We start from the raw sequence: 12339 nt of genomic DNA, 5'->3' as shown, positions 1-12339 counted from the left end.
CATTATCTTTTCCTCTAAGTATTCAACCTTTTTTCTTTTTTTTTTGTTTACCAATTAATAGTATTTTATTTTTTCCAATTACATATAAAGATAATTTTTAACATTCTTTTTTTTTTATAAAATTTCGATTTCCAAATTTTCTCCCTCCGTCACTTTACTCCCCCCTCCCTAAGATGGTAAGTAATTTCTTATAGGTTATATGTGTTTAATCATGTAAAACTATTCCCAAGTTAGTCTTGTGTGTGTGCCCCTCTACTAGTATATCCTTATGTCCTACTCTTCCCACCCTGCGTATTTTTGCAGAGGAGTAAACCCCAAGATTACTATTATTCTTACTTATTATTATTACTTGATAATACTTATTATTATTCCATTGAGCTAAATACCTTTGCTTTGAGCTAATTATGTCCTTCTGCTGACTGTTAAAGATAAATGCAGCCATAGCATCCTATGAACTATAGTTGTGGAATGCAGATCTACAGGGCACGTTGAACCCAGAGAAATTGTCCTCTGTGAAACTCAGTCTAGGAGTGCAAACTCTCCCAGAGAAGGGACAGGCTACATATCTTTTAATATGTTCTACCTAAAAGTATAAGCTCTTGAAGGGCACAGGTTGTTGTATTTTTGGCTTTGTATACTTAAAAGTACCTGGCTCATAGTAGTCACTTAATAAATGCTGGAATTAAATTGAATTGTGCAGAATTTAATTGAGGCTAAGATCCAATCAGTTTCTTTTTTTTTTTCTTTTCGGTGATGTCATTTGGCCCTTGCCACATCTGAAATCTGACCACCTTCTTTAAAAAATACCCATGAGAAACAAATAGGAAGTTACTAAATAGTTTTTTTAAGTATTTCCACCTTTTTTTCCTTTATTTCAAACTTATTCCTGTGTATTTTTCATCTGTGCTCACTGTCACATTAAAGTCATTGAGTGTAAAGGTCTAATTTTTACTTAGTTTCAAGGATCTTGCCAAGTTCCTTACAGATATTCTTTCTTCATCCTCTGAAATATATGTTGTTGCATATGCTAACATTATGTTTCTATTAACCTGTTTGGACATGCTTATCATGAGCCCTGTAAAGCAAAATGACAAAGGATGTTGTAAATTATGTTTCCTGATGTTTAGAATGTAGGATTAAAACCAATTCCACTGACTCCTTTATTTGCCATTGCTTGTAGAGCATGTGAATTATTTTTCCATTTATTAGCCATTATTTTATGTCTTCTGGTCTCATTTATAGTGAATATTTCAACATGGTTATGATTTTGGTTTCCAGAATAACATATCAACTCAAGGGGTTTGGACAAAGATTGCCCATGACGCATATCGTCAGTTAAAGTGATAGCTCTAGAAAACCTAGACACTGTCATTCTTAACACTTACTGTCCAATTTTCTACCCTTCCATCACTATGGAAGTAAAAGAGGGTCACAGAGGACTGAGAACTACTTTGTATTTTTGGAATTTCATGAAGAAATACTGTTCATAATCTTCCACTCACTTGCAGGTTGGGTCCCTAGGGAGAAAACTACCTCAAATTCAAGGTACTCTGTGGATCTCAGTTCCTAAAACTATAATTCACAAGTCCCTACCTATGAATTAATAGTCAATTGATACAATTATCTCCCCCCAAAAAGGGCATTTAATGGAGTAGCATAGTAACATACATAGTGTCAATGGGAAGAGAAGAGACATTTGGAATTCATTAGTAGGGAGGCACACAATTAAAGCATAATAGGAAAGAGGTATGAGTGGGATGGTGAAGCCCTCTCACGGAATCAGCGCGGCTCAGGGCTTCTGATTGACAGCTAGGCCTAAGTCTCAGGGGAGTTATTAAGGCATCACCTGACCTATAGAAATCCGGAACTTAGAGAAGCCAGACCCACTTCCTCCCTGCTACCACCTCAGCAGGAGCCTCGCCAAATAAGGATATAAGTGTTCTTAAGAATTGTGATTGGCTCAATTAGTGTTTCCTTGTCACTTGTACCTGGGTTAGATTTCTCACGAGATTGGGAGCCTGGACTCCACCAATGACTGTAAAACGCCAGTGATGATGGGGGGGGTTTACCTTAGGGTATAAAGCTCAAGTTCTGCCCTCTGGACCCGGCGCCTCTCCCTTCTGATTTCCTATTGGTTCAGAGACTGCCCTTTCCCTGTGGGATGGTAATAAAAATTACTTTCTACTTTCTACTTGAGTAGCCTCTGAGTTTAATTTAATTTGGGGGGTTTAATTTTTGCCCCACACAGTTAACATACCTCTGATGGTACAGGGCCCTGCCTTTCTTCTTGTAATGTTCCCAAGCTGCTCCTCACTAGGTGAGACATCTTGGATAGGGAGCAAAACTCCACCCAGCCTGCTTTTGGGCCAGACCCAGATACTTGGCTGTGGTCTCAATCATCTCTAGCTTTGGGCAAAACTTAAATCCTGGCCCAAGATACTGCTAGGCTCTTTCAAAAATAACTGGAGCTGACATCCTAGGACCTGCAAGAGTCTTAGCTCTGGGGCCTGTGATATCCTGAATTGGATCTCCATTTTAGGTGATAGACTCCTATATTCCTCTTTTTGACTCTCTCTTCTTGACTCCACAGTTCAACACTCTCTCAACATGAGAGAAAGTCTATGTCTCCTATTCCCATGTTTCCATTACAAGACGCCATTACCGATGGGAGAAGGGGAGGAGGAGGACATTCCCTCCAGCCCCTTTGCTGTGCTCTATAAGAGGCACCAGCGGAAAAATGTAGGAGTTTAATTCTTCTGTTATAGAGGTCTTTCCTCCTACTCTTTGAGAACAAAGAACCAATCACCACCACCATCACCACCTTCCTCCAGAGTTGGGCCAACTTGCTTTTCCACAAGCTGCCGAAGGTGATCATCTCATCAGTCACTAGGAGCTCCCTATGGTTGGTGTTAGCTGTGCCCTATCCCTATCAATCCTTTAGGAAGATTAAGTTCTTTAGAGATAGTTGTCAGGTTGTAAAAAAAAAAAAGACCTTCTTTACATACAAAGGAATTTATATTCTAAGCCTTTGGCAAAATCTCTGGCAAGATTAAGGGTTTCCCAGCTGAGATGCTTGCTAGTCTCTGTTGGTCTCATTGTAGCAATTTCTGTATACTTGTTAAACTTTCTTAAGAAATGGTGATGGTTTGTGTCTCTGTTCTTTTTACCATTTCACATTTTCAGCATCAACATCAATTGGTTATGTTAAAGATGCATAGCTTCTAATTTTTTTCTTCTAAGTGGTATTGTTTTTAATATTTCTCTAACAAGTAAGCAGTCTGATTAAACATATGCAACCAAATCAGAAATGATGCCCATATTGGTAACCAGGTGTTTTGGTTTGGGTTTTTCCCCCTGCCTGTTGTGGTGTTATTCAGCCCTTAACCTGTCCAGCACCTTTCAATTTTCTTCTTGTACAAAGCATTCATGATATATAGTCACAAAGTTTCTATATTTAGAACACAGGTCTTTGACCCCTCTTTTTTACTTATTCCTAAACCACTTTTTCAAACTTATTTTTTACACTCTCCTTTGCATTGAAGTCAGGAGGTATTAAAGCATATATTTATTTGATTTGGAGGGTCCTATTTGTAGAATCTTTGTAGAATTTTTCTGCTTTCTCACTCTATGCAATAGATCTTAGTTCATAAACTCAATCTTCATGGTCCTCGTCTTAAAAAGGCCTGTGCCTGTCATCTGAGAACCAGCCTGAACTAGAATCAGACAGGCATCGTAAGATTGGCCACAGGGTAATGATTGGCTTTAACCATGGCATAATGAGACCTTTTCCTAAGTCACAGAGAAATTGCTATTGATGTCCATGGAACAAATACCATGGCCAATGAAATCACAGATTGTTGAAGTGACTCCTTAACTTACCTCCAGAAGCAATACAGTTTATTGGAAAGAGTAGCCAACCTGCAGTCAGAGGACCAAATTTTGAGTCCTAGCTCTGCCCCTTTCTTAAGTTACACAGCTAGTAAGTCACAACTTCTTTCATGCTTAGTTATCTTAAATATAAAGTAGGAATACCATTTTATCTCTCCCCACCCCCAACCGCAGAATATGCTTATGAAGACAAAATGGAATAATGGATATCAAAGCACATTGTAAGCTTTAAAATTCTATAATGTATAAGAAAGTATAACTGGAGAAGCAGCTATGTGACACAATAGAGTAATGGGTTTGGAATCAGGAAGAACTGAGTTCAACTCTTATCTCAGAACTATAACTAGCTGTGAGACCTTGGGCAAGTCATTTAACTCTCTGAGTCTTCTTATTTGTAAATGAGAGTATTGGAAATGATGATCTTTGAAGTCCCTTCTAATTCTAAACGTATTCTCTACGAATTCTCTCTGTCTCCAAAACCAGATTCAACTTATAGCTTGTCCTTGACTGTTTAATGGTAACTAATTGTGTATTAATATGGAAGAGTAGGGTGGTAAGAAAGGCTTTATTTCTTAAAACAAACAAAGTCTCCTGTTAAAAAAAACCCTCCTTTTCCTCAATACTAAGTCCATTTATGTTGAATTACTGGAGCCAATGTGTTTGGAACATGGAAGCATCTGGAGAAGTGACATTTCCTCACTCAAGCCAAAATAAGTTAACCTATCTGCTCCTTATCTCATATCCGCCATGAAGATCTCATGGGAGGATATACCGTGCATTATTAAAATAATGTGTAGGAAACCAAAATAGAACATGAAAAGCATTTGCTGGACTTAAGCTTTCAATTTTTTTTTCAAAATTATCCCCTTCTAATGTTTATGTAAGATAATTTTCAGTATTTTAATACTGCTAGGTATGCTCCAGTGTACTTAGCACAAAATAAACTCTTACTCTTATGTAAATTCCTTTCACTTTTTTGATTCCTCCCCCCCCCCACCCCACCATGATTAGTAGAAGCCCTCATTTGCTATAGCAAGATCTTTGGACCTGGATTAAGAGAACACAAATGTGAATTCTGACTCTGTCACCTGTGTGACGTGCCTTTAAAATGAGAGACTTGGACTAGATATTTCTACTATCCTATGATTTTTCTTTTTAACCTGGTTTTTCTTTTTAATCTTATTTTGCTTACTATATGACTTTGAATAAACCATTTGACCCATTGCCAATTGTTTCATTTAGTGTGAAATAAAGATTATCATATTTAGCCCTTTCAGAAAGATAATATCAGGACTATAAAGCTATTGTTGCCAGGTGAAAAATAAAAGCAATAAACAGTTCTTACCAATAATAGTTATAAGATAATAATCACAAGATTTAATCTTTTATGAATAGGTATATGAATCATTGGAAGAATCAAAAAGAAGAATCAATCTGATCAAAAGTCACCTGACCTGATTAGTCTAGAAAACCTCAGAGTCTCTTCAGGCTTTCCCAAATTTCTAGGTTGTGTTTAGAGGAAGTCTAATGGATAGCACTTGTATACCTTGTAAACAGTCCTGTATTAAATCTGACTCAAATAGCAGATTTCCTTAAAAAAATGTAATGTAATGAACCAAACTCAATTTCTATAGGAGATAACAAGAAATATCAGGATAAAGTAAAACTTTTTTATATTTTATTATTTATTTAATATTTTTAGTTTTCAGCACTGATTTCCACAAGATTTTGAATTGCAAATTTTCTCCCCATTTCTACCCTCCCCCACCACTCCAAGATGGCATATACTCTGATTGCCCTGTTCCCCAGTCAGTCCTCCCTTCTGTCACCCCACTCCCCCCATCCCCTTTTCCCTTACTTTCTTGTAGGGCAAGATAGATTTCTATGCCCCATTGCCTGTATGTCTTATTTCACAGTTGCATGCAAAAACACCTTTTTTTTGAACATCTGCTTTTAAAACTTTGAGTTCCAAATTCTCTCCCCTCTTCCCTCCCCACCTACCCTCCCTAAGAAGGCAAGCAATTCAACACAGGTCACATATGTATCATTATGTAAAACCCTTCCACAATACTCATGTTGTGATAGACTAACTATATTTTGCTGCCTCCTACCCTGTCCCCCTTTATTCAGTTTTCTCCCTTGACCCTGTCCCTTTTTGAAAGTGTTTGCTTTTGATTACCTCCTCCCCATATCTGCCTTCCCTTCTATCATCCCCTCTTTTTTATCCCCTTCCTCCTTCTTTCCTATGGGATAAGATAGCCAACTGAGTGTATATGTTATTCCCTCCTCAAGTCAAATCTGATAAGAGCAAGATTCACTCATTCCCCCTCACCTGCCCCCTCTTCCCTTCCAACAGAACTGCTTTTTCTTGCCACTTTTATGTGAAATAATTTATCCCATTCTATCTCTCCCTTTCTCCCTCTCAAGATATTCCTCTCTCATCCCTTAATTGATTTTATTTTTTTAGATATCATCCCTTTATATTCATATGTATGTATGTATGTATGTATGTACATTCCCTTCAGCTACCCTAATACTGAGGTCTCATGAATTACACACATCATCTTTCCATGTAGGAATATAAACAAAACAGTTCCACTTTAGTCAGTCCCTTATGATTTCTCTTTCTTGTTTACCTTTTCATGCTTCTCTTGATTCTTGTATTTGAAAGTCAAATTTTCTATTCAGCTCTGGTCTTTTCACTGAGAAAGCTTGAAAGTCCTCTATTTTATTGAAAGTCCATATTTTGCCTTGGAGCATGATACTCAGTTTTGCTGGGTAGGTGATTTTTGGTGTTAATCCTAGCTCCTTTGACCTCCGGAATATCATATTCCAAGCCCTTGTATCCTTTAATGTAGAAGCTGCTAGATCTTGTATTAATCTGATTGCATTTCCACAATACTGAAATTGTTTCTTTCTGGCTGCTTGCAGTATTTTCTCCTTGATCTGGGAGCTCTGGAATTTGGCAACAATATTCCTAGGAGTTTTCTTTTGGGGATCTTTTTCAGGAGGTGATTGGTGGATTCTTTCAATTTCTGTTTTACTCTCTGGCTCTGGAATATCAGGGCAATTTTCCTTGATAATTTCTTGAAAGATGATGTCTAGGCTCTTTGTTTGGTCATGGCTTTCAGGTAGTCCAATAATTTTTAAATTATCTCTCCTGGATCTATTTTCCAGGTCAGTGGTTTTTCCAATGAGATATTTCACATTGTTTTCCATTTTTTCATTCCTTTGGTTCTGTTTTATAATATCTTGATTTCTCTTAAAGTCACTAGCTTCCCCTTGCTCCAGTCTAATTTTTAAGGTAGTATTTTCTTCAGTGGTCTTTTGGACCTCCTTTTCCATTTGGCTAATTCTACCCTTAAAGGCATTTTTCTCCTCATTGGCTTTTTGGAGCTCTTTTGCCATTTGAGTTAGTCTATTTTTTAAGGTGTTGTTTTCTTCAGTATTTTTTTGGGTCTCCTTTAGCAAGTCGTTGACTTGTTTTTCATGGTTTTCTCCCATCACTCTCATTTTTGTTCCTACTTTTTCCTCTACTTCTCTTACTTGCTTTTCCAAATCTTTTTTGAGCTCTTACATGGCCTGAGACCAGTTCATATTTTTCTTGGAGGCTTTTGATGTAGGCTCTTTGACTTTGTTGACTTCTTCTGGGTGTATGTTTTGGTCTTCTTTGTCACCAAAGAAAGATTCCAAAGTCTGAGTCTGAATCTAAGTTTGTTTTCGCTGCCTGTTCATGTTCCCAGCCAAGTATTTGACCCTTGAGCTTTTTGTCAGGGTATGACTGCTTGTAGAGTAGAGAATACTTTGTTTCAAGCTTGAGGGGCTGTGTTGCTGTTTTCAGAGCTACTTCTACAGAGCAAGCTCTGCCACACCAGTGCTCCTCCTCCCCCCTTCCCCAAGAACCGCCAACCAGGATTGTGGCCCAGATCCTGGTAGGGCAAAGCAGGTTTTGCACTCTAGCTCTAATCCGCCATTTAATTCCTCCCACCAGGTGGGCCTGGGACCAGAAGCAACTGCAGCTGTAGTTCTGGAAGCAGCCTCAGAGCTGCACCACTTCTGCCACCCCTGGGATGGTGGCTTACCCTGAACTCCTTTCACTCTGTCCCAGCAGCTTTTCCCACTAACCTTCTCTATTGTCTTTGGCATTTGTAGAGCCCACGCTGGGCTCTACTTCACTTGGCTCCCAGCCCCTTGTGATAGACCCTTCCAGTGATCATCCAGGCTGTCCTGAGCTAGAGCCCTGCTTCTCTCTGCTATTTTGTGGATTCTGCAGCTCTATAATTTGTTCAGAGCCATTTTTATAGGTGTTTGGATGGACCTGGGGGAGAGCTTAAGCAAGTCCCTGCTTTCCAGCCTCCATCTTGGCTCTGCCCCCCAAGTAAAACATTTTTAATGGAAGAAAATAGAATTTATTATTTAGAAAAAGCAATGTATTCAGAAAACAGATCAAGGACACATAATTGGAGAATCAACAAACTGTATGAAAAACAATGATCAAAAAAAGTCCTGGTTAGAATATTTCAATAAATCATAAAAGAAAACTGCCTAGATCAATTAGAGGTAGAGGGCACAGAGAAAACAGAAAAGAATCCACTAGTTACTTCCTGAAAGAAACTCCAAATAAAAAACATTCAGGAATGTTGCAGCCAAAATCCATTGTTTCCAAGTCAAAGAAAAAAGGCAACAAGCATGAAAGAATACTTAAATTCCAAAAAGCCATAGTGAATATCATACAATAATACATTGTAACTGCTATATAGGAAGTAAAATATTAGAATATGATATTCTAAAGGGCAAAGGACAAAGGCTTACATCCTAATATGACAGCCTATGAAATGTTTGGATTTAGAATAATGTTCAATTAATAAAAATTATTCTGGCATTCTTGTGCCTAAAACACAGAGTACAGTATTATTTTTGCTTCAAAAGTCAGAGAGGTAATATTCACAAGCAAAACATCCGTCAACATCAACTCATCAGTGATAATTTCTCATCAGAGAAATTAAAAGGAAAAGGAAAAAAATGTAAGACCTAATGATTAGGGTCTGGGAAAGAGGAGAGCCAGTGGAGTGATAGCAGAACACTTCAATTATACATTACTAGTGTTGTTCACATTGCCTCTTTTTTACTATCTTCTTCTTGATAAGGGAGGGGGCTTCCCTCCCTCAGGACAAAGAGAAGAAAAAGTGTGAAGATATGATGGAGAGGATGAAACATTCAATCATCATAACCATGAACCATCCCATGAATGGGATAAACTAACCTGCAAAATGGAAGATAATAATAGCCAACATTTATATAGTACATACAACATGGCAGGCACTGTGCTAAGCACTTTACAATTATTATCTTATTTGATCAGAATGGACTAAAAAAACAGAACACAACTAGACAGAAACCTACTTGAGACATAGAGTTACAGAGTTAAAATAAGAGGCTGGAGCAGAATTTAATAATGCTTCAGGCAAATTCAAAGAAGTAGGAATAAAAATTATGATATCAGGCAAGGCAACAATAAAAAGACAGTTAAAAGAGATAAACAGGGAAATTATGTTTAAAGCTACCATAGATAATGAAAACACATACATACACACACACACTTTTTCTGAAATACTAAGTACTTAAAGAAAACGGGAGACTAACTTAATCCTAAAGAATTGATAGGTCAAAAACCAAATAATATAAATGATTGATAGCCAGACATGATGGTACATGCCTGTAACCCCTGCTACTGGGAAGGCTGAGACTAGCAGATCTCTAGAGCTCAGGGGTTCTGAGCTACATAGGGCTAAGTTGATCAGATATCTACACCAATTTTGGCTTTAAAACAGTGAGCCCTGAGGAACATGAGGCCACCAGGTTGCAAAGGCAGTGGGGCTCCAGCCTGGGTTGGAAACAGACCAGGTCTAAGCTCCCATGCCTAACAGAGCAGGAGTAGCAGCAGCCTGGTTGAGATAAGGAAGATCCAGTTTGTTTTTTTAATTCATTAAAGATAATGACAACAATGAGACAAAATGTCAAAATCATTTGAGACATAGAAAAAATAGTTCCATGAGGTAAATTTATATATCTCAAAAATTTTATTTGATTTTATACTATAACATCAAGATCATAAAAAAACTAACAATTTTTTAAGTTGTAAGAACTCTGATCATTGCATCGATCATCCAAGGGACCAATGATGAATAATACTTCCCACCTCATGATAGAAAGGTAGACCAATATGCAGAGTGAGATACACATTTTTGGACACGGCCAATATGGAAATTTGCTTTGTTTAACTATGCTTATTTTTTTTAAAAAGTAAAGTTTTACCCGTTCTTACCCCCATTGCAGGGACTAGGGATTGGGAGAGAGAAAAAAATGCTTGATAATTTTTAAAAATTTTAAAGGAAAAAGATCACAGGAGCCCTTCTTTAATATGGTAAATAGTATCTATCTAAAACTAAGAAACGGTATTTTCTATGATATAAAGGCCTACTGGCCTTTCCTGTAAGGTCAGGGTAAAGCAAGTATATCTCTTGTCACCATTGTTATTTGATATAGTTCTAGATATGCTCTCTATATCAATAAAAACAACAACAGAAGAAGAAATTAAGGAAAGGGCCTAGGAAAAGATGCAATAAAATTATCACTTTTTATGAATGATATAAGAATTTATTTAGAGAATGCCACAGGTTCAAATAAAAATTAGTGGAAACAATCACTCCAGCAAAGTAGCAAGATAGAAAATAAACCCATATAAGCTGTCATACTTTCTGAATATTACTAACAAGCAGGAAGATAGAAAAATAAATTCTACTCAAAATAACTTCAGAATGTATAAAATATTCGGCAGCCCACCCTCTAAGACACAGAGATAGTTATGTGAATAAGATGACAAAACACTCTTTAGAGATATAAAGACAAGTAATTTAAGAGATGTTAATTGCTCATGGTTGAGTTATGTCAATATAATAAAAATGGTGATTCTCATTAAATTAATTTACAGATTCAATGCCATATAAATCAAACTACCAAAGGATTACTTTATAGAACTAGAAAAATTAGTTTTAAAAAAGTCATTTGGAAGCACAAAAAGACAAGAATCTCAAAGGAAATAATGAAAAAGAATGTAGAAAGGACACCAATAAATACTAGATTTTGAATTATGCTAAAAAGCAGAAATCATCAAAAGAATATGATGCTAGTTAAAAAAAATAGAAAAGTTGATCAAAAAAAGAAAAGAATACACGATCCACAAACAAATGAACAGCATACCATAGTGTTTGATAAATTTAAGAATTGAAAAAAGGACTCATATTCAATAAATACTGCTAGAAAAATTGGAAAACAGTGACAGAAATTGGATTTATACCAACATCTTCCACCATATGTCATAGCAAGCTCCAAATGGATACATACTGTATTGAAAATATGTTTCTCTGTATGTTCTTTTGATGTTTCTTAAACTGGGTAATTTTCTAATGTCTCCTAAATTTTAATCTCTTTATTTGGGACCTATCTTGTAACTTTAACTTATGCCACAGTTTTAAGTTGCTGCGGAGATATATTACCTATCTTGCTAAAAAAAAAAGAAACAGAAACAAAACTATTCTTTGACCTCCTCTGACAATGGACCCTAATAGGCTACCATGCCAGGCATAGAGCCAGCACTGCCAGCATTGCCAGGAAGCAGGGACATTGGGTGGCCCATTAGCACCTTGAATTTGGATATAAGGCCTAAAGAGGCTCAGATGTTCAGAGGGAAGTGCCCCATCCTTGCTTCAAAGTCAGAGGAAAATATCTCCCTCCTCCTTTGGAGGTGAGGAGAAATGCCCCACTCTCATCCAAATAGCCAGAGTGGGAGATAACCCATAAAAACCCTATATAAACCACCCTGCAACCTCCAGCCAGCAGATCAATCAGTGATTATCTCCCACTCTTAGCTGATACCCAGAAATCTCCCTGCTCAGCCCTCAGGGATCACTCACATCCTTCTATTAGATGCCCCTGGGCTCTAACCTTCTCCCTCTCCCTTATCCTCATTTAAGTTTTCCTGAGGTTGCCTCTAGAACCACTACTGCCCACCTAGCCATTGGTGCATTGTGTCAAGGCTGGCAAGTATTTTACCGTTAATAATGTACCACTAATCAAACTTCCTGCAGTGACTTTGATTCTTGCCAGAATGCAAACAAATCAGCTGGATGGGCAACAGGTCAAACTGGGGCTACAGGTACCTTCCTTTGGTCCACGGGTGGGGAACCTTCAGCTTCAAGGCCACCTGTGGCCCTCTAGGTCCTCAAGTGAGGGCCTTTGACTGAATCCAAACTGCACAGAACAAATCTCCTTAATAAAAGGATTTGTTCTGTAAAACTTGGACTCAGTCAAAAGGCCACACCCAAGGACCTAGAAGGCCACAGGTTCCCCATCCCTGCTTTAGTCCTTGAGCCAGTGATCAGAGCTGTGATT

General features: G+C 37.6%; 1 pseudogene; it reads left to right on the top strand.

Annotated features, from left to right (window-relative positions):
• Positions 1–2664: 2664 nt before the first annotated feature.
• Positions 2665–12339, top strand: part of LOC118846771 — a 75839-nt pseudogene continuing 66164 nt past the window's right edge.

This window comes from Trichosurus vulpecula, chromosome 4, assembly GCF_011100635.1.
Source record: "Trichosurus vulpecula isolate mTriVul1 chromosome 4, mTriVul1.pri, whole genome shotgun sequence".
Lineage (NCBI taxonomy): Eukaryota > Metazoa > Chordata > Mammalia > Diprotodontia > Phalangeridae > Trichosurus > Trichosurus vulpecula.
Note: the sequence above shows the minus strand (reverse complement) of the source record. Positions and strands in the feature narration are given on the sequence as shown.